The sequence below is a fragment of the Balaenoptera ricei genome, chromosome 8 (assembly GCF_028023285.1).
Source record: "Balaenoptera ricei isolate mBalRic1 chromosome 8, mBalRic1.hap2, whole genome shotgun sequence".
Taxonomy (NCBI): domain Eukaryota; kingdom Metazoa; phylum Chordata; class Mammalia; order Artiodactyla; family Balaenopteridae; genus Balaenoptera; species Balaenoptera ricei.
This window is the reverse complement of record NC_082646.1, coordinates 95,482,330-95,505,585: the sequence shown is the minus strand read 5'-3', so window position 1 is coordinate 95,505,585 and position 23,256 is coordinate 95,482,330.

Below are 23,256 nucleotides of genomic sequence, written 5' to 3'. Positions count from 1 at the left end.
AAAGGATAGGTAACACCAAGCTTCTCAGATAGGCTGGTGCCCCCTGTACACTGTATTTCACAAAGCCTTAATAGAGGGAGTGTCTATTAAGCCCTTGATACTAGAAGTGTGGTTCCACACCAGCAGAATAATCTCATGCTCAACCTGGATATATTGAATGAGAATTTGCATTTTAACAAAATCCCTCGGTTCTTTGGATGCACGTTAAATTTTGAGAGCCACCACTGTAGGCATTCTCTGGATAAAAAGTTCAAGGGGTAGGTTCTTAAGTCTTAACTGATACATCATTTCTAACAGCCCCAATTTCCTGAACTTCTGTCTTTCCTTCGTACTCTGCCAGGGGAGCTTGGAACATCCACCTCAACTAAACCACTGTCCTATTTACATTTTAAAGAACTATTCCAATAAACATTAGAAGCAGCTCTGGTTGTTCTTGACATAATCCTAAATCCTAAATCATAATTGATTTAAATGGTACCAATAAATGCTTCCCTATCCGTGACACAGCCCCACTAGTACAACATGCTCTACACTTCACCTTGGTTCATGCTGGTACACATTTGTCAGGTACTGTAACTCCTTTAATAGTAGGCTGTTTCTTCCTGGGGCAAAATTCACACTTCCCTGCTTAGGTTGTATTAAAAGTGACTTGGGTTTTGGTTCTAGAGGCAATGAGGAAGACTGGAGGAGGAACTTGTAGAAGATGAATGTTATTTTGAGATGCAGCTATTCCAGATGTAGGATTGCAAGATAAAGTTAAAATTGAAATTTAGATAAATGAAAAACCTTGTTTTAGTATAAGTATGCACTATATATTGCATCAGGCAAATTCGTACTAAAAAGCACTTGTTTATTATCTGAAATGCAAATGTAACTGTGTCCTTTTTTCAAAAAAAATTATATAACCTTTCTATTTTAGATATTTTACTTTTAGATTTACAGAAAAAATGCAGAGGTAATATGGAGAGCTTCCGTCCATTCCACACACATTTTTCCTTATTGTTATCATCCTATTTAGTATGGTATATTTGTTACAACTAATGAACCAATATTGATTCATCATTATTAACTGAGGTCCACATTTTATTTAGATTTCCTTAGTTTAACCTAGTATCTTTTTCTATTCTAGCATGCCACCCAGGATACCATATTACACTGACTTGTCATGTTTCTTTAGGCTCATCTTAGCTCTGACAGTTTCTATGATGTTCCTTGTTTTTGATGACCTTCAAAGTTTTGAGGAGTACTGGTCAGGTATTTTTTAGACTGTCTCAGTGGGATTTGTCATCTCTACCCTGATTATATTGGGGTCATGTGTTCTTGGGAGGAAGACCACAGGATTAAGTGCCATTTTTATCACATATTATCAGAGGTATATATTATCAACATGGCTCAACTTTGAACCTTATATTTTAAGGTGTCTATTTGGAGTCACTGGTTCCTGAAAATACAAAAATAAAAATTAAAAAAGCACTTAGAGGTCATCTCATTAGACCCTGAAATATCTTATTCATTTCAATTTGTCCCAGAATCTTAAACTTATTAGGTACATATGGTCTGTTTGGGAAATGGATTATCAACGAACCATCCCCTAATTATACTATAGGAAGTACCACATCTGAGAATATGTTATTTAAACAGCTAATATTCATTAATATTTCATCCAATGGAAATATTCAAAAGGTGAAAATTTTCTATGAACTTTCTATCCATGAATTGATCTAAGTGTTATGACAATTATTTTCCTTTCTTCTTTTGATAACTGAGGAATAAAGAGGGAATAGTTAGCCCAGAACATTGGCTGGCAGATTTTCCACATAATATCAAGTAATAAACACCTATGAAATCAAATGTACAGGGCCTAGCCATAATGAGTTTCCCAGAAAAAGTGAATCCACTTTGTCCAGGTTGCAGTCATCAGGGTCAACAGCCTACAAGTGTCTCCAGATGGCTTGGGAAATTGCTGGGTCTGGGGAGATACCCTGAATGCTAATATTGACATTCCCTTTTGCCAGTTCACTATAAAGATGAGTACAAATACATCCTTTATTAGTTAACCAAATATTTATTTTTCTAAATATCTTTGTTTGAGTGTTCTTATTCCAGAGCACAAAATCCATAACCCTCTTGGTATCTGCTCTAATACTTTATGTGTATAATTTGCCGATCATTTAGAAAATATGTAATTTTTCACCCCTAGTAACATTTTCTTGTCTGTATTTGTCACAACTTTTCAGAGACTTTCACAGCTTTTCCTTGTTCCTTTGTGTGCTCTAAGTTTCTGCTTGTTGTCATCATTAAACATGTTGTGTCCACTGTTGAACTAGGAATGGTTAAGAAAACAAACTTAAAATAATTAAAACAATATTTGTTAAAACCCTACTGTGTGCTTGGCATAATGGTGGGTTCTCAAATAAAAATAAGAAAGAATAAACAGTAAAATTTACAAAAATGCTAAAGAAGAGCATGGCGTTTCTCAGGAAAAATAAGTAGTTTAATTCAATTAAAATACAACACACAGAGAGAGAGTGGTAAAAGATAAAACGGTAAACCTAATATCTGGTGGATCATAAAAGTCCTCTCTTATCTCCTAAATGCCACGGACTTCATTTTAAGCACCAGTGCGCTAAGATTGAATCTCAGCTTTTTGAAGTCTTCCCTGGTGGCTATATAGGGAAGAAAGAAATAAAAATTCAATGGCCTTCCCTAGGATAGATGAAAATCTACTTGAAAAGACAAGACTTACGAACATGGGGTAGGGAATAATTCAAAATGGAGTATGGTCAAGTAGAAAATACTGGGCTAAGAAATATATTATCCATAACAACTGGTTTTTCTTTAATCCATTTTCCTCATTCCAGCCAGAATTACCTTGTTAAAGCATAGATCCAATCATTTCAACCTCTACATTGCATGGCCCCTGAAATCCTTCACTGATTTTCTAGTGCTCACAGAGAAACAAAATTAAGTTTCTTTAACAAGTCTTAACAACTTCTATCCCATATTTATAACCAAGTTTCTTGATTTCTGCATTTCAACCACACTGGCTCTTATAGGCCCACACAACAATATTTACTTTTTCTGTAAGCCCGCACAGGCTGTTCCCTGTGTGTGGAAAGCCCTTCCCATCCTGGCCATCTTTCCTTTTCATTTAATTCCAAACATTTCCTCTCCAGAGGTATCCTCTGGAAAGCTTTCATTGGCCTCCCTTACTTGTACAAATCCCCATTATTCAGTTTCATACTGTATTAGTCAGGGTTCTCCAGAGAAACAGAACCAGTAGAAGATGATGGATAGGTAGATAGCTAGATATCTAGCTAGCTAGATATTTAGAAAGAGATTTACTATGAGGAATTGGCTCACATGATGGTGGAAACTAAGTCCTATGATCTGCCATCTGAAAGCTGGACACCAAGGAAAGCCAGTGGTATAGTTTCACTCCAAATCTCAAGGCCTAAGAATCTGGACCACTTATGTCTGAAGGCAGGAGAAGATCCATATTTGCCCTTCCTCAGCTTTTGTTCTCTTTAGGCTCTCAGTGGATTGAATAATGGCCACAGTGTGGGTGAGGGTAATCTTTACTCAGTCTACTGATGCAAATTCTCATCTCTCTGGAAACATCCTCACAGACACACCCAGAAATAATGTTTTACCAGCTATCTGGATACCCCTTAGTCCAGTCAAACTGACAGATAAAATTAGCCATCACAGTAAAGTTCACTTCATTTGTCTCCCATCTCTCAAGGATCAATTTCCTTTAGCTGTTCACTGTTTCTTCTCCTAGACCATCAGTTCTTCTCTTTATAATTTTTTAAAGTATACATGAAAAAGTATGTTTCTCAATTAAAAAACAAAGAAACCTTTCTTGACCTTATAATATCTTCCAATTACATGTCCATTTTTCTACTTTCCTTCACAGAAAAGTTCCTCAGAAGAGTTTTCTACTCATTGTCTCAAATTTCTCCCTTCTTATACTTTATTGAATTCAGTTCAGCCAGGTTGCAGCTCTGAACATTCTTCCCAAATGACTCTCATTAAGGCAGTGACTGGCAGATATATTGCTAAAGACAAATGGACAAAACTCAGTCCTCATCCATACTTGACATGTCACCAGCAGTTAGGACATGGTGACCATTATTTCCTCCATGACAATTTCTTCACTTGAATTTCAGGGCCCTACAACTTAATGGTTTCTTCTTGCTTTGTTGAAGGCAGTCTTCTCAGTCTTGTTTGCTGGCTCCTCTTTCTCCCATATTCTGTCTTAATGTGGGACTGCCCAAGGAATCAGTCTTTAAACCTCTCCTGGATTCCATCTTACTCCCTACCATGGTGATTTCATCCAATCCCATGCCTGAAATGCCACCTGTATGTTTATCAGTCTAAGTTTTATAGGCTAAGCCCAGAACTGACTCCTGGACTTTTGGGTCAGATATCTAACTAAAAATTCAATATATTTGTTTGTATTGCTAAGAGAAATCTCAGACTTAAAAATTAGCTTCTGATCTCTCAACTTAAAACCTGCTCCTCTGCCAGTCTTCCCTATTTCAGTTAGAGTCCTCATTTTATCTACATGGTTCTCAAATTCTGGGGTCAAACTTAACTCCTGTCTCGTATATTCTTACACCACCTCTTCTATCAATTAGCAAAGTCTGTTGACTCAACCTGAAAAACATATGCAGAATCTGGCCAGTTCTAATCATGTCCACTGTTATCTATCACTTTGGGCAAACCTACAGTCATCATCATTTCTTGTACAAGTTATTGTAATTGCCCTCTAACTGGTCTCTATATTTTTTCTTTGCCCTATGTAGTCTACTAAGCAGAACAGCTGGAATGATCCTGTTAAAAGTAAGATGAAGTTATGTTTGTAGGGAAAGTTCTTCAATGGTGTCTTATTGCTCTCAGAATAAAGATAAAGCTCTTAAACCTGTGAGGCCCTACACAATCTGGCCGTCTGCAGACTCTTTGATCTAATTTCTTGATTTTCTTTTTCTTTGAGTCTGCTTCAGTCACAGTGGTCATCTTGCTGTGATTTTTTTTTTTTTTTTTTCTTTTTTAAACTAGGAACTTTCTCAGTGTGGGAATTCTTGCCACAAACAAAGTAAGCTGCCAGGACCCAGTTAATTAACTAAAAGAACGGCTGCTATTATGGTTGATATCTGAATTGTTAAGGGTCTAGAAAGGGGTGCCTGTAAGTCTGTGCTTTGTTGCCTAAAATAGACCAATTCAAAAGGGGGCTAGTTAATGGGCACAAAAGTTCCCATGATCCCTCCCACTTCCTTCCTACTGTATCTTCAGAAGTAGGGCAAGATCCTTTTAAGCTAACATCTGAAATTGATGATTTACTGATAGCTTGCTTAAGACTGATTTAGGAATGGGGAAGTGCTAAATTGGTAGGTAGAAGTTATTATTAATGTGTTTTGGAAAATACTGATTCTCTACCTTGTCCCAATCTTACTGAATAAGAATGTCAATGTGGTGGAGCTGTTGAATCAATGTTTTAAGGAAGTTATTGTATAATTTTTATGCTTATAAAGGTACAATCCTAGCTGCAAAAAAATTCCCTGACGATCTTTTTAAAAAATGCTAATAGTCAGACTTAACTTCAGAAATCTGATTTAATAAGCAGCAGGATTGAGAATCTATGGTCAGAGTTAGAGATCAATATTTGTTGAATGAATAAAATGAGTGAGTGACAACTGATTAAAATGTGAATTATTATATACTTATATTCCTTGACAATTCAGTTATGTTCTCATTTTCCCTTGGATTGTCTTTGGTTTCTCAATGTGAAGGAAAAACTAAAAATTAAATTCCTCACTTCATATTATGGTTGAGAAAGTCTTCATTACCTCTTGTCTGCAGTTTCTGCCCTTGTTTTGCCATTTCCTCCTTACTAAAGCCAGAGCTGTCTTTCTAGAACTCAACCAGTCATATTATGTGCATATTTAAAAACTTGTTTATGTTTCTATTTATTAATCTGGAACCTTTTGGTTGTGACAGAAACTCAACTCAAACCAGTTTAAATGAAAAAAAAATTTTTTTTCAATTGGCTAACATAACAGATCTGAGCTGAATCTAGGATTCCATAGGATTCTATTTATTTCCAGTTTTACCCTAATTTCTCCCTTTTGCTTAATTCTTTCTTGCAATTTCAGGTTTGCTATTTAGCAGTTTAGCATCTGTGGTAACCCAAGCAGAATTTCAAGACTAACCCAGGTATTCAGCTTGAATCATGGGTTCGTCCCTTAGCTGCTCTGGAGCCAGAAGGATGGGACGATCTGACTGGTCAAACACGTGCCTCTTATGAGTGTGCATTTTTTGGTTTTTGAGAGTGTTGATATAGGTTTGCACCACCCAAGACATACACACTGAGACTGGCCCAAAGGGAAAAAGAGAGGGCTCTTACCAGGAGAAGGAAGGAAAAATCCAGAGCAGACAAAATGACACAACAGGATATATTCAGGAAGATTTAATTAAAGTGTTATGCTGGTCCCCAAACCATTACTACCTGTGCCCTATTTACCTCTATAGCCCTGAAGGTCATTTACTTCTCCTGTACCCAACATTTCAGTCACACTGAGCTATTTGTTTCTGGAACATGCCATACTCATTTATATGTCTGCCTTCACTTGTGGTATTTCTTATATTAGGAATACTTGCCAAATTTCTATTCATTTTTCAAGGTATATCTTTCAATCATCTATTGCTGTGTAACAAACCACTTTGAAATTTAATTACTGACAAAAGCCATTCTATTACTTACTCATGAATCTGCAATTTGGGCAGCACTCAATAGGAATGGCCCACCTCTGTTTAACATAGTGTCAGCCTGAGAAACTCAAAGAGCTGGGGCCTCATCTCTGAGGAAGAGGTCAAGCTGGGTCATATATCTGAGACTTCAATTCTCACTGTCAGCTGAGTGTTCATCTGGAGCCAGTCACAGGGGCATCTTAGTTCCCCTCCACGTGGCGTGAGGTTCCTGTAGCATGGCAACTTTGCTAAAAGGGAGAGAAGTGGAGATTGCCTGTCATCTTAAGGCTGCAGACATCACTCTGCTGCATTCTCTTGGTCAAAGACAGTTGAAAGGCCAACTCGGGTTCACAGGGAGGGGAAGTAAGCTCTCTTCTCCATAGGAGGGAGATGTGCGGAGTGATATGCACAGTTAAGTGGCGGCGGTGTTGGGTCTGGGGGTTGTATGGCTCTTCTTCCAAGATGCCTGCAGCCTAAGTCCAACTTAGCTGTTTCCATTTTCCAGTAGACTGGCTCAACCTCTGAATGACACCAAGTAAATTTAATAATTTTTGTGTCTCTATTCATTTAAAAGAGTGTTTCTCAGAGTATGTTTAACAGATTTGTTGGGAAGCAAATAGGCCCACTACAGAAAAGAAAAAAAAAAAAAAGACTTTATTTTTAATCAACTAAATTGTGAAGATTTCCCTATTGCAGGAAGTCTCAGCTTTTGTGATATGCTAATGTGCATTGTAAACCTCCCAGTGACAGGAGTCACAAAGTTAGGTAGACGATAGGAAAGGTTACATAATAGAGCCTAACAGTCCACTTGTCATGTAATTTTATAATTATTTGATCGTCAATTTGTATGTTGTACTATGAGCTCTCCAATCATGGTAATTTGGTGTTCTTTTGTTGTTTTGTGTCCAACTATCACAGGGACTAACACATAGTAGTCTTTTAGTAAACATTTCGGGAATAAGAGGTAAGGAAAAAGAGAGAGGAAGGTAGGGAGGAAACAGTTTTAAAACCTTCATTATGTAAGCCCAGCCTCCATATATGCAATCTGACCACTTACGCAATTCCCAATTCATTTGATAGAATCCAGTCTTTCTGTGCAGATTCCTCAGAGGGACTTATCATTATTTCAGATCAAATAAAACCATGTTGCTCCTGAGTAGTTCCATTGTAATAGAAAGAATAATAGCCCCTGAATGATGTTCACATCCTAATCTCTAGAACCTGTAATAGTTACAGTACCCAGCAAATGGAATTAAAGTTGCAGATGAAATTAAGGTTGCTAATCAGCTAAACTTAAAATAAAGAGGTTATTTTGGATTATCTGCATGAACCCAGTGTAATCGCAGGAGTTCTTAAAGTGGAAGAGGGAAACAGAAAAGAGAACCAGAGCAATGAAGTGTTAGGAGAACTTAGCCAGATGTTGCTGACTTTGAAAAAGGAGATAGGAGACAATGAGCTAAGGAATGTGGGTGACCTCTAGGAGCTGGAAAAAGCAAGGAAATGGATTCTCCCCTAGAGCCTCCAGAAGGAGCACAGCTCTACTGATACCTTGATATAAGCCCTGAGACCCATTTTGGATTTCTGACCGCCAGAACTATAAGATAATAAATTTGTATTGCCTTAAGCTATTGAGTTTCTGGTAATTTGTTACAACAGCCATGGAAAACTAATACACCATGGATGATTACCATATTTTCTGTTTGACTAGTGATTAAAAAGAAATTATTTAAAAACAAGAATGGTACAGCCCTGGCTGCACTTAATTTAATAGATTCAGTTTTAATTACCTTGATGTGACTCTGTAGTATGTTAGCAAATACACCATAGTCCATTTGTAAAACTGACTAATCTATATTAATAGATGCTCTCAGTATGGTATTTGGTCTGGGCTAATTCCACTATAGGAAAGCATGCGTGAATATTTGTGGAATATGGAAATGGTTATTCTTTAGGTTATATAACTCTGAGAAACACTGTGCTTTGAGGATGATTTGCAGCTTACAGAAGCAGATCAATGTTTTATAAGGAAAGAAGCATTTCAAAATATGAGAATTTTAATAATATATAAATAATTCATCCAAAGTATGTTCAGTTATTTAAATTTTCTTTCCTCAAGTAGCTAATAAGCACCTCCCCGTGTCTGTCATGATCTCAGGTAGTGGGGATACACTGGTGAGTTAAGCACGGTCACTTAAGATTCATATCTTTTATTGGAAGAAACTGACAAAAATTTAATATTGAATCAATGTGAATGATGCTCTAATAATATTTATAAAGTATTGTAGAAGATCAGATGAGAGTTTATGCAACTTTTAAGAAAAAAAAAACTTTACGATGCCAATAATATTGCACTGTATCTTTAAAGTATTCAGATGAACAAGTTGGAAAAATAGATTCCAGGAGGAGGAAAAGACTCATGTGAAAACACTTATATCTCCAAAAATTCATTTGTTTGAGAGATGGGAAGCAATTTGTGGCACTGGGATACAGGCTATGCATGAAGGATGTAGCACAGTGGAAAGGGAGGAGCATATTGAAAATGTTCCCGGGAAAACCATGCAGGGACTAACAATGTGAGGGTCTTTGTAAACATACCAAGTATGTTGGATTTCATCCTGAAGGATGTGGGAAACAAAGAGTTTTTAAACAAACCCATAACAGCAAATTTTGTCCAGAGAAATCTAAAGATGTGTGGATGATGAATTGGAGAGATGTTATTAAAATGAATCAGAAAAACATGATTAAAGTTGAAACTAGGAAGGTGGTGATTGTCTGGAGATTAGAAAATTGGGTGACACTTAATGAGCAGGTTCTATAGTTTTGGTGATTGAGGAGAAGTGGAATTAAAAAAAAAAACTCTAATGGTAATAATTTAGACAACTAGTGAAACTACCTTTCCTTATTCAGATATCATAATAAGAAAAACATGTATATCACTTATGGTTAGGATTCTTTCTGATGACAGTAATAAAAAAATATAACTCAAACTTGTTATAAAAAAGATAAGGAGATATAAAGTCTCACATACCTGAAATTACAATAAAACTTTGAAGAGGCTTGAAGGTAAGTCAAATAATGATTCCAAAACAGTTTGTATCTCCTTTCAACTCTGCTTACATTGTCTTTTTGCTTATATTCATTCAGAGCGCTGTCTTCAACAAATGTTTTTACATGATGATACTTGTTAAAAATGTGTCTCAATTGTTTTGAATATTTTACCAGATTTAGATGTGAAAATTATAGGTCTTCTCAGTTCCATTCCTTTGCAGAGTAGAAAATAAATGATTAAAATTGAAAGTAAGATCTCCATGAATATATGCTTTCCAAAGTTGAAATATTATAAAATTAAACTATAGAGTTTTAATATTAAAACCTGTATTCTATTTGAACTCTCACAATTAATTTGCTAAAATCCACTGTTACCTTTGAAGGAATAAATTTCAAGGTTTCCCTGTTTGCAAAATTTATTTTTAGTCATTGCAGTTCATTAAATCTTAAGAAGCTGAACATTTCTGTTCTTTTATTTCTTGAATAAACTGATTTAAGATTTTCAATTGATTTTGAATGGAATGCAAAGTCTTGGTTATAAAACAAGTTAAATACCTTTGCAGAACACTTAAATTGTTTTCCAAGTAATTCTTTTTTTTAAATTTATTTATTTTGTTATTTTATTTTATTTTGGCTGTGTTGGGTCTTCGTTGCTGTGCGCGGGCTTTTCTCTGGTTGCGGTGAGCAGGGGCTACACTTCATTGCCTTGTGCGGGCTTCTCATTGCGGTGGCTTCTCTTGTTGCGGAGCACGGGCTCTAGGCGCGCCGGCTTCAGTAGTTGTGGCACACAGGCTCAGTAGTTGTGTTTAGTTGCTCTGCGGCATATGGGATCTTCCCAGACCAGGGCTCGAACCCGTGTTCCCTGCATTGGCAGGCGGATTCTTAACCACTGCACCACTAGGGAAGCCCTCCAAGTAATTATTGAAATATTTAAACATTGCTAAAATCCAATTGCTGATGACAGAAAAGAGAAGGCCCAGATAAATTCATGTTGAAATATGTTTTAATGCAACATCAACCATATACACACAAAAATTATAGTCGTTTTTCTATTTCTGTGCATAAAGTATTTACAACTTTTGACTACAGCTATTTCAGTGCAATTATTAATTTGTGTACCACAAGAAATTCTAGGTATATTTCTTGATCAATAGGTTTTTTACTTTAGTAAGACCATTGTTTTCACCATAACACTGTACTCTAACAACTTAGTATTTCATATTTTTATCCTTGCGGAAACAAAATATTTAACTCCAATGTTGAGTGTTTTAATAGTGTTCACACTGCTGCTTTCAAGAAAATGAACTTGTAAAACTTTACTATGATCCTATGAATTAGATGAAAAAAGTTGAACCATTATTGGACTTAACTGATTTTCTGTTTGAAGCATGTGCTGATATAACACATCATTCAGCCATTTGTGAAGTTCTTCTGTTAATGGAGTCAACATTATCATCTATTCTTTCACTTTTCCTATCTGCCTATGAAAAGTTGGATATGCATTCACTTAGAAAAAAGTCAATAGATCTAAATGAAAAGTCATAGTTTGCAGTATGATATGTTACTCTCCCTTGGGTAGCTGGACACATTTGTCATTTCAAGTATAGTTCACTTTAAATGGACAACATTCTTTAAATAAATACTGATGCTGCTTCTGCAGATCTGTGTCCTCTAGCTTTCCTCTCCTGAGAGTGGATGGTAACACCAATTAATATTTTGTTTAAGTTTAACTTTTACCAACTTCTTAAGAAATGGAAACTCTGGAGATAAATTTTTAGATTTATTTATATCAAATGATTTATTGCAAAAAATAAAATAAAATGCTACCAAACAATAAATTAGATAAATATATATATAGATATGAAACATTAAATAAATATCAAAACCACTTAAGAAGAACATTAAGACTACAAGTTTTGATAGAACAATACAGCTATTATTTCTTGATCATTTTTCAAGCACACATCAACCTATAATTTCACATTGACCTGACTAACTGGAGGTTCCATGGATTCCAGTTCTCAAAGGTCACGGCACAAATCTTGACATAAATGGCTGGTATTCCAAGTGACTAGCAGGGGCAGCTGAGTTAAAAACTTCTGCTACTACTCTAGACCTGAAAAATGTAGCTCTTTCCTACATGTCCATTTTTTTTTTTATAGACTTATTTTTTTAGAGCAGTTTTAGGCTTTCAGTACAATTGAACACAAAGTACAGAGAGTTCCTATATACCCCTGACTCCACACACTATATGTCCTATTATAATTATTTTATCAGAAAATATTTTGCATTCTGCCCTCAAAAGTGAGATATTATATCTGGAAAAGAAGAGTGAAAAAAGACTGGTAATCTTCCAGATAGCCACATGTTAAAGTTAGAACTCTGTTCATTGAACATGAGTTTCATCCATTATTATACAAGATTATGGCAGGAGCTGAAAGTAAAATTTTAATGCAACTATTATTAATAATACATTACTAAGAAATGAAAAACCTAGGATAAATGTTGAACTGAACAGGACTCAAGACAATAGGCATGTATTTCAGGCAAACTTGGATACATGTTCACCCATGTATTATGACATTGATGTGGTTATCATTTCAGAGTATGCATGGAAAACACATTGTAAAGGTTAAACAATAAAAAACACTAAACCTCACATTTATGTTGAAAATGCTTATTTTTGCTATTTCCATTGTGCTAATATGGCTCAGATTTCAAACTTCCTGATCAGTTGACACAAGTGTACAGACAAGCGTGTGTTAAGGGAGTCTTCTGGAATCGAATCGAAATCTGACTCTGCCACCTTCTAGCTCTGTGACCATCAACACATAAACTACTTTTCTGAAATTCAGTATATTATCTTATAATATGGGGATGTTACTTCCATTAAAGTGTTCTTATAAGGTAATGTGAGTTCACAGTAGCAAAGTGCTAATATTGTAGTAGCTCAATAATTTAATTTCCTTCTGTGTGCCCCTTTTCCTTCACTTCACTTTTATGTCAAGAGTGTGATACTTCCCATCCACCCATCCACATTAAAACGACTAAATTAGGGGTAGTGACTATCTATATAAAGTCTCCCTTCTCTAATTTTTACTGCAATTGGGACCCATTTGGGTGCTGGCAAAAGGATTTACAGTCAGTTAATTATGAACATAACAGTTGGTGGATTAGAGGAAGAAATGAAACTGTTTAAAGGCCTAATGGTACATTTTAGATTCTGGAACTTCCAATATGAGTCCTAACAATGTCAGGGAGGTTGGTTTTTTGGGTTTTTTGGGGGTTTTTTTTCCCAGTTGTGGGCATGAGGAATTAGGAGATCAGTTTAAAGAAAGAAAATATTGTGTGTTCAAATATCATAAAATGACCCTTTGAAGAAACTGACAATCAAGAAAGAGCAAAGTAACAGTTCCTTTATGTTTCTCCAAAGATTGACTGTGTTGAATCAAAATGACCTTACAACGTACATAACAAATGAATTGCCATATATATATATATATATGGCTCATAAAAATCATTAAATAAAATAACTTGAATAAAAAAACAAGGGTTAGAATAGGTCATTAATAGAAGAAGAACCCTGAAATGTCATTAAACATGAAACAGTTTTCAACTACAATGATCTAGGCACTGCAAACATGAGACAAAAATGAAATACACAAATATGACACACCATTTTACACCCATTAGACTAGCAAAAATTAAGTTTAACAGTAGCAAGTGTTGACAAAGATGTGGGAAAATGGAATCACAGACTCATGTTAACACTTTGGAGAGCAGTTTTACAATACTACTTACTAAAATTGTCAATGTGCAACCCTATGACTAACAGTTGTACTTCTGGGATTATATTCTATAGAAATTCTCTAAAATGTGCAATAGGAGACTTGTGCAAGGATATTTATGGCACCATTTTCAATAATAGGAAAATGCTACAAATGATCAAAATCTAATACTGGAAAAATGGAAAATGAAATATGATATATTTGTATAATTCAATACTTGACATCAATTAAAAGGAATGAACTAGACTTCTTTATAGCATAGGTCATCTCAAAAACATAAGTTTTGAGGGAAATAGGCTATTTGAAGAATGATACATATAATAAATATATATGCAAATTTAAAACCATAGATAATACTATACACAGATATACATAAATGAGTGTTGTCTGTCTATTTACCTATCCATATCTATCAGGAATTGTTATGCATTCATGAATTTATCCATCTTTCTATCAATCCATTAATATACCCATGTGTATTTTAAAATGTACTAGAATAATGCACATAAAATTTATAAGCATGGTTGCCTGGGGATGGGAAGGAAATTTGCTAGAATGGAATTGTAGATAAAGCAGAGTGCATTGTAAGTTCATTTACAATGTGTATCTTTTCATAATTTAAGAAAAGAAATGAAGCAAATTTTACAAAATATAATTATTGTCTATTTTAGGTGGTGTGTACAGCTCTAGGTTATACCATTCTTACTTTTAATCGTCTTTCTTATTTGTCCAAAAATAAGATTCTAAGTGAAAGAATTAAATATATATAATGCTGGATTTTTAGCCCTTGAAATCTGAATATGTTTTTATTGACTAGAAGAGGCAAATATGGTCATTTGTGTGGAACATCTGTAATGGGCCGTGAAACAATTCATAAAGGAATGGAATTTGGCATCTGTCCAGGGGACCCAGATCTACACAAGTCTTGCCCTGGTAATTATGTCTGCAGTGAGAGAAGTAGCTCTGAGAGATGAAGTAATTATGGAAGATCAGAGGTAGAGAACTCAAGAAACCATCCAGGAAGGTCCTGTCATTTGAGTTATGAAGAGACTGAGGTCCATGCAGGGCCAGCAACTTGGCAGTCGATTCTCTGAACTTCTAGTTGAGCGCACCATACAGAATTACATGTGCTTCTTCTGGGAACCCAAATTACTTTTTCCTCTTCCAGTGACTTTTGCTTCTGGGCAAAAGCGATGAAGTCAGAAGCAATGCCAATTAGCCATTCCTGTATTCTGCCCTGAGCCAAATAGCAGGGGTGGGGGCGTTCTCCAGGGATCTACCTCAGGGTCTGGGCTTCCATCCATCAGCTGTCAGATCAGCTCATGGGACATACCCAGCTCCCCCTTGTTCTTCTGTCATCACGCCAGTTTTGCTTCCTGTAGCTTTGGCTTCACTCTCATTGATTTCAGGAAAATCCAGGGGGAACAGTTCCTTCTTGAGAGATGCAATTTTGAAGGGCTTTGGAGGCTTGTAAGGGGCTTATTAATAAAGGCTGGAATTAATTAAAAAAGAAGGTCAAAGGAGCTTAACCACCTATTGCTCTGGAAGGACAACAAGGTACCAAATGAGTGACTGTTATTGATTAAGCATCTTGATTGCCTGCTTGGTCAGTCAATCAATACTAAAGAGTCAGATTCTTCAAAATATTAAACAAAATGAAGACAAGGATTTTAGCTTGGAGCCTGAATTCCTAATGTTTTGCTAAAAGTTAGGTAGAAACCTCTTGGCATCCAGGTGAATTGCGGGAAAATAAGTGAAGGCAGAATGATGGATTATTGAGCTGCTTGAAAAGCAATATTTGCTGCCTGTGGCTCTTGTAATTTACTCTGGAAACTGTGTCCTGAGGCTTCTGGTAAGAGTAGATCAGATATAATGGGTATTTTGTTTCATCAGTGAAATGTAAGGGATATTTTTCTTCCCATTAAGGACAGAAAAGCAGCTCCTTACTGAAGAATCCATTTCAAACGTTAAAGGGACGTAGGTGATTGTTCTCATTTTATAATTGAAAATAGTCCAACAGTTCTAAAAACAGTGCTTCCAAGGTCTAAAAGAGAGGTCAAGGCAGAACTGAAGGTTCCTGCCATTTCTACCCTAAAGGCAAGAGCTAGATGGTGCTTAGTGGGGGAGTCAGGCAATGTTGACTCATTTAATTCTCACAATAAACCTCTGAGGCGGTGTTAATATTATCCCCCTTTTATAGATAAGGAAACAATCATAGAGAAATTATTTTGCCAGATGCTCATTCAGCTGTTAATAGCAGAGCTATGATCTGAATTGAGAAAGTTTGTATCCCTAGCCACCAGCCTAGTAGTTTTCCTGTTTTAACACACAACGGAATCACTGGGAGGGCTTGTTAAACCACAGAATGCTGGGCTCCATCCCCAGAGTTTCTGATTTAGCAGGTCTGGGGTGGGACCAAAGAATTTGAATTTCTAATAAGATCCAAATTAATGCTTTTACTCCTGGCCTAGAATTCAGGCTTTGAGAACCACTGTGCTAGGCTATAGCACTTGATATGTCCCTACTTCCCTACCTAAGATTCTACAACATTCACACTGCAAATGGCTCACAGGTGTGACTCTTAGACTGTCAGTTTTTTTCAGGTTTGGGGTCATAGTTAATCACCCAAGCATAACACCATGGATAATTAAAACCTCTTTTATGATAGAATCTATGGTTGCATTTTTGTTAAAGTTTACATAAATTTATTCAGAATCTATACTTCCTCCCACCCCCCCATCTCTGGCAACCATTAATCTGTTTTCTATATATATATAAGGGTTTTTTTTTTCTTATTTAGATTCCATATGTAAGAGAGATCATACAGTATTGTCTTTCTCTCTCTGCCTTATCTCACTTAGCATAATGCCCTCAAGGTCTATTCATGGTGTCACAATTGGCATGATTTCGTTCTTTTTTATGGCTGAGTAATATTCCATTGTATATATATTGTAGGGACAGAAAAAATTTTCCTTCTTCTCTTTGGCTAGTCTAGTAATTAAATTAACATAAGACAGATTAACAGGAGAAAAAAACAAATTTAATTTTATACACACAGAAGACCCAAAGATATGAGACTCAAGGGCAAATTGGGCAGTTGAGGCTTATATGCCATCCTGAGCTAAGGAATGAGATAGGATTCTGGGGCTTCAAAGGGGAGGAGAATGATTCATTGAATGATAAGAGCAGATGTTTGGTAATTAGAAGTTTGCCCTGCCATGCAGATAGATCTTTCAGATAAAAAAGTTACCTCTGGTAATAGCTTTTCTTCTGGTGCAGGCCCTTTATCTAAATTCTTTTAGGTAGTTAGGGGAGAGGTAAAAGTTTTTCCTGAGTCTGCTGCATTGCCTTTAGCTCAAAATAATCCATATGCCAAAATGGCATATTTGGGGGTGGCATATTCTGTTCTCCTTCAGTATATCACAATTTCTTTATCTGTTCATTCGTTGATGGATACTTAGGTTGTTTCCATAACTTGGCTATTGTAAATAATGCTGCAGTGAACATGGGAATGAACATAATTTTTTGAGCTAGTGTTTTCGTTTTCTTTACATGTATACCCAGAAGTGGAATTGCTGGATCATATGGTTGTTCTATTTTTAATTTTTTGAGGAACCTCCATACTGTTTTCCATAGTGGTTGTACCAATTTACATTCTCACCAACAGTTTACAAGGGTTCCATTTTATGTGTTTCAGGTTTTATGGGTTTTAGTCTTCTGGTTTCTGGTTTCAGATTTTCAAGTCTTTAATCCATTTTGAGTTACTTTTTTATGTATGGTGTAAGATAGGACACTTAAAACTTTTTAATAAGTAGAGTAAGTAGTAAGAAATACAAAAGCACCAAAGTTTAAGTGTATCATGTTTGAGGTCTAGATGTGATATATCTTATGACTAAAGCATATCATTTGTAAATTGAATTATGGCTATAACTGTGTCATTTCCCCTTATTAAATGGTAGTTGCCCTATACCCAATTATTTGTTGCTGGTTCACAATGTATATTTTCACACCCCTAGGCTGTTTCCTTTGACTGAATGCTCCCTCATCTCTTACTGACAGACATCCTACTCATCCTTCAAGGCCTCTGTCAGCTCCATTGTAAAGTGTGAAGTTCCCGTGGTTGAAAGGGACCTGAATTGATAAGATAACCATTCTCTAGACTAGTTTGTGGCAAAGAAAAGTTGCACTACAAGTCAGCAGCTTGAGATCATCAGAACATGAGCTTTGTTCGTTCCTCTTGGCTCCCACATCAAGATGTCCTTACCTCTATCCTTGCCCTTTCCCTGTGTTTACTCACTTCTTTTTGGCCTTACATATTGAGAGCCTCAAGTTCAGATTCTAGAGGAATGCAAAGAATGCATGACTGATGTCTTGACTTTAACTTTGTCCCATGTGGTTGTGATATTCCAAGAAACAGGCTACATCAGCTCATCAAACAACTCTGAATTCCCATGAACTTCTCCAGAAAGTTCAGCTAATAAAGGAAGGTCTCAATTACCTTTGAAGTTCAAAAACCTTCAAATCTCTAGCAAAATCAAAGCCATTGAAATGCATAGAACCCCCTAATAGAGCTTGCTTTATTCTTGAATCCTCCATGGCCCCATTTGTACGGCCTTATAGGAACACCATCTAGCTTTGGAAGTTGATATCAAATGAATATGAAGACAACTCCTAAATCTTGTGCAAAAAGAATGAAAGTTGGTAATACTGCTGCTTGGCTCTGATTCAGACATGGGCAGAGTGGAGTGAATATCTTGACATTTACCTCCCTCCTTCTTTCTAAGGTGCCTGTGCTGCTTTGCAGTTGATGGAACTTAGGGTCAAAATCAGAAGGAAATTAGCCACCTCCACATACTATGGATGGAAGCCAGACCTTCTTGTATTCTGAATGTAATTAGGGAATTATAGTAGACTTCCCTGGAATCCAGAGGACAGGAGGCTTTATAGAGGGAAAAATTGTCATGATAAGTATCAACCATGGCAAACCCCAAATGTAGCTTTACAGATAAGAAAACTGAGGCTTCAAGCAGTTGAGAAGGCAGAGAAGACGCAGACCAGGATTCCAAGTTAGGAGCCTTAGATCCCAGAGTATATGAATGCAGTCTCCATTTGAAAACAAACCAACAAACATAACAGCTCCAACTGTGCAGATTGTCTTGTAGCACTACATTCATCTCAGAGCCTTATTTCAAGGTGGTCCTTGTACTTAGATAATTTTATGGAAAGATTATGTAATCTCCAGGGACTTCATTCTCAAACACTTGCTAATTCATTTAAGAAATGAATTTAAGAGTTCCCCTTTCAGATCCCTCTACAGTGTTGGTGAAAGTGTAAATTGGTGCAGCCACTATGGAAAATGGTATGGAGGTTTCTTAAAAAACTAAACATAGAGTTACCATGTGATCCAGCAATCCCACTCCTGGTCAATCTGGAAAATCTGGAAAAGACAAAAGGTCTAATTCAAAAAGATACATGCACCCCAGTGTTCACTGTAGCATTATTTATAATAGCGAAGACATGGAAGCAACCTAAGTGTCCATCAGCAGATGAATGGATAAAGAAGATGTGGTACATATATACAATGGAATATTACTCAGCCATAAAAAGAATGAAATAATGCCATTTGCAGCAACATGTATGGACCTAGAGATTATCATACTAAGTGAAGTAAGTCAGACAGAAAGACAAATATCATATGATATCACTTATATGTGGAATCTAAAAAATAGTGCAAATGAACTCGTTTACAAAACAAACAGACTCATAGACATAGAAAATGAATTTATGGTTATGAAAGGGGAGGAGGGATAAGCTAGGAGTAAGGGATTAACAGATGCACACTGCCATGTATAAAATAGATAAACAACAAGGATTTACTGTATAGCACAGGGAACTATATTTAATATCTTGTAACAAACTACAGTGGAAAATAATCAAAAAAAGAATATATAGATTATACATATATAAAAAAATTTTCCTTAAACTCTGACCTTCTAGACATTTATTATGTGACTTCCGTATGTACTGTGACAGGTTTAGAAAGTGGTAGAGTGAAAATAAGAACTGTGGGGTCACACAGCCCTATGTTTCATTATCCGTCTGCCCCTTTGAGCATCCTTGTGCAAGTTACTTCTGAGTATTAGTTTCCCCCACGGATATTGTAAGGTTGAAATGATATAATGCGTATGAAAGTGTTTCACAAATTCTTAAAACAAAAAAAACCCTGTGGATTCTACTTTATAGGGTCAACTGCTATCACTATCCTTAATAAAAAAAGAGAAACCTCTTTAACATAAGCATTTTGTTTGAGGATGTACAGAGGAGGAAATGAATAACTTCTTTAGGCCAGCTCCCTAGAGGCAGCAATTACCAAGAGCAATTAATCAGAGCTCTTACCCCAGTGGCCAGAGAGCTCTGACTCACAGCTGCTCACTGTCTCTGAAATGGGTTCTGCTGACAGGCTTTAGAGAGACGAGGATTACCTAGCAGAGTCTCCACCAGGGACTGGGATATGGAAAGCTGCAGGTTTTGCCATAGTGCTGTTAAAACCTTGAGCCTCAGCTCTCTCTGGCCCGTGCTGAGCTCAGACAGTTGGCTGTGTTTGCTTCTCATGAATCATGAGACTGCGTATTTTGGGTCTCATTAGCATCCTTGATGAACTTAGGTACTTTTAACACCCCAGTTATGGGGTAGACAGACAGTGTAGCCCAGTTCCTAAATATAGCTCCCAGGAACTGCATACCTACTATTTGCCAGGCATGACATACCACACTTGACTTCTGGAATTTTCTGTCCTCATAAGGTTACAGTGCAAAAATGACTTATTTGTGGGGGGCTTCCCAATATGAGAGACTTGGTGAAAACATAGCCCACTACTAAAGAAATAAAGAGGTCCAAAGACTCCTTTTCCCCATCCTCTATAGGTACAGTGGAGGCATATGAGCTCAGCTTGGCCAATTGGATATTTCTCCCTGTCACTTTGAAGTGGAACCAGTAATACAATGAAGCATGCTCAGTGCTAGAAAGCAAAGGTGGATCCAGAATCCGTGGTGCCTGTGACGTCTGGGCTAGTGGTGGCTCCCAGTACTAACCATGCTGTTCCCATGCTAGTGTGACCATAGCTGTAGTACTAATCCCTTTAGCTTCCTCAACATTCTGCCCATTCTTGACTTTCTGATAACTGGGGAGCTTTCCTTCGTTCCTGACGATTCTTCATTTTATGAACTACCCTTTATACTTTGAATAGATTACGTTTCTGCTACATTACGTATATTTGTTCTCTGTCACTTGCAACCAAGATTGATACAAACATAGTAATATTGACACTAGTAATCCCAATTTACAAAGACCAAGATTAAAAAATAATGTGAAGAGAAATTAAGAAATGTTCCCATGTGTATAAGCCTGACAAATCAAATATACCAGTGCTTTCTCTTCTTCTCTCTATTAGATTTTAGATTTTCAACCAAGAAGTATCTCACAGGTTTATAGTGTAGAGCAGAAGGGACTTTAAGCACCATGTTGCCCAAACAGCCCATTTTAAGGGAAGGATGTTTTACCCTAGACAGGGTGACGATAGCAAACCTATGGCAAATCTTTTTCCCTAACTATGTGGTCTTTCAAAACTGGTTTCTTGAATCTGAGAGCAAGGAAACAAACTTTAATAGAAAGGAAGTTGATGTTGGAATGGTACATCCCTGTGACTGTATGAAACTCAGGCCTGCTCCAGGAGTAATGGAAGATGAACACTGAGATTATAAGTAGAGACAATCTGGAAAGTTTGGGGTAGGGGGATGACTGATGACGGAGCAGAAGAATGATCTCTTAATTCTGATATTCTACTTCACATCTACAGGATGCCTGGCAGCTTATTAATAGTATTAATAGTACTAGGAGGAACAAATGATCAGTCTGCTTTAACCACTTCCATTTCCCTTTTCTGACTCTCCAGTTATGGCTGGAGGAACTCTCTTCTGTTCCACCACCATGCCAAACACCTAAGAGAACCTATTACAATGCACTGTATTCTTCCAGTTACTTTCCTGCCCAGCAGGGTCAGCTGTGGGCTCCTAGAAGGTCTCCCTAGCTCTGCTCCCTTTGTTCCAGACCCCAAGGACATCTCCAAACTAGGATGTTACAGCCACATGATAGGCATGTGTTAATTGTTAAGTGTTGAGACTGAAGAAACATAAGCAGCAAGTATATTTTCCCTCAGCATAAACTAGATGTGCAAAAAAAAAAGTAAAATTTCTTCTGTTTTCTTGCTGGTTTCTTCTATCTCATCTTACAATGTAAGGATAAGTTAATATCTTCTGGTTTGAAACAGATGCTCTGTTCATATGGTTAGGTTTTTAGGTTTTCTTTCCCTTTTCCTCTTCCTTTTCTTTTCTCCAAATGGCAGTCCATACAGGCAGAACACCCAGGGAATCTCAACTGGCCACCTTCATCTGGTCTTCTATGTATCACAAAAGGGATTCCGAGAGAAGACTGTCCAGAGAAGAAGCATTCCAACAAGCTGCATGTTTCTTGCGACCTACCCTCTTGGAAGTTATATGGTATCACTTTCACCACATTCTCTTGATAACAAGGAGAGGATTAGACACTGCCTCTTTAGGAAGTCACGTGTTGTGTAAGACTTAAAATTAAGGACCAGTGCTATATGCTGTCTTGACATCTGATAAAACCAGGACCTCACCTTGAATGGCCTAACTGCAAGTTTCCTTCCCTACTCTGCTCTCACAGAGAAAGTGTCCTAACCAAACAACCCTCCTTATTAAGGGGAGCAGGCACAGTTCCTACTTATTTCTGAGTAGTTTGTTTCATTTTCCTGACAGCTTGCAGAACTATTTAAACAAGCCAGTCACACTATCCAGCCTGAACCAGGGGTCACATCACCCTCTTGGTACTACAAAGCCTGCCTCTCACAGCCCCCTGGATTTTCACTCTGTTCCCAAGTGCAACCCCCAGGTGTATAACACGTGGTGTCCCTTTCCCTGGGGCTATGAATATATGTGACTAATAACCTGCTGTTGATCTCATCTGTCCAGTGTTGAGTATTGTGTGTTCAGCCATCTCCAAGGGTGGGAATCCCTCCCTAACTGATGGGATGAATAGAAGGCAATTAAAACAGCATGGCAAAGTCACACTGCAGAAGACTGTATTAGATATAGAATGTAATATATTGTTGTGGTCATTGTTAGAAAATCTAATCCCCACTGCATCTCATCTTCCCCCGCCCCCTTCCTCAATGAGATAGGGGAACTCTCAAATATATCCCAATAAATTTAGAAGCCACTGAGAAAATTGTGTGATTTAGGATTAATTCTTATCACCATCTTTATCACTAAACTGAGATGGATAATCTTTATCCCAAAGCACATTCTGGCACTATGGAACCCATCTTGAAAGATCCTGAAGTATGTGGGAGATTTATTTATTTTTAGTCTAGGTGTGCTACTCTACTCATGAGGCATTCTGAAATGGGTAGAGTCTGAAACTATGCCCAGATAATTCAGCAGTTAATATATTACAGGTGCTATCCCTACATAAATCAAAGTTGGTTTTTAGTGGTAAGTTGTCACTTAGGCCCATTCTGTTTAAATTATAGATTTTGGAGTCTTTTCTTCTGAAGCATCTTAACTGCTTCAGGTGTGTTTGATGTATTAAC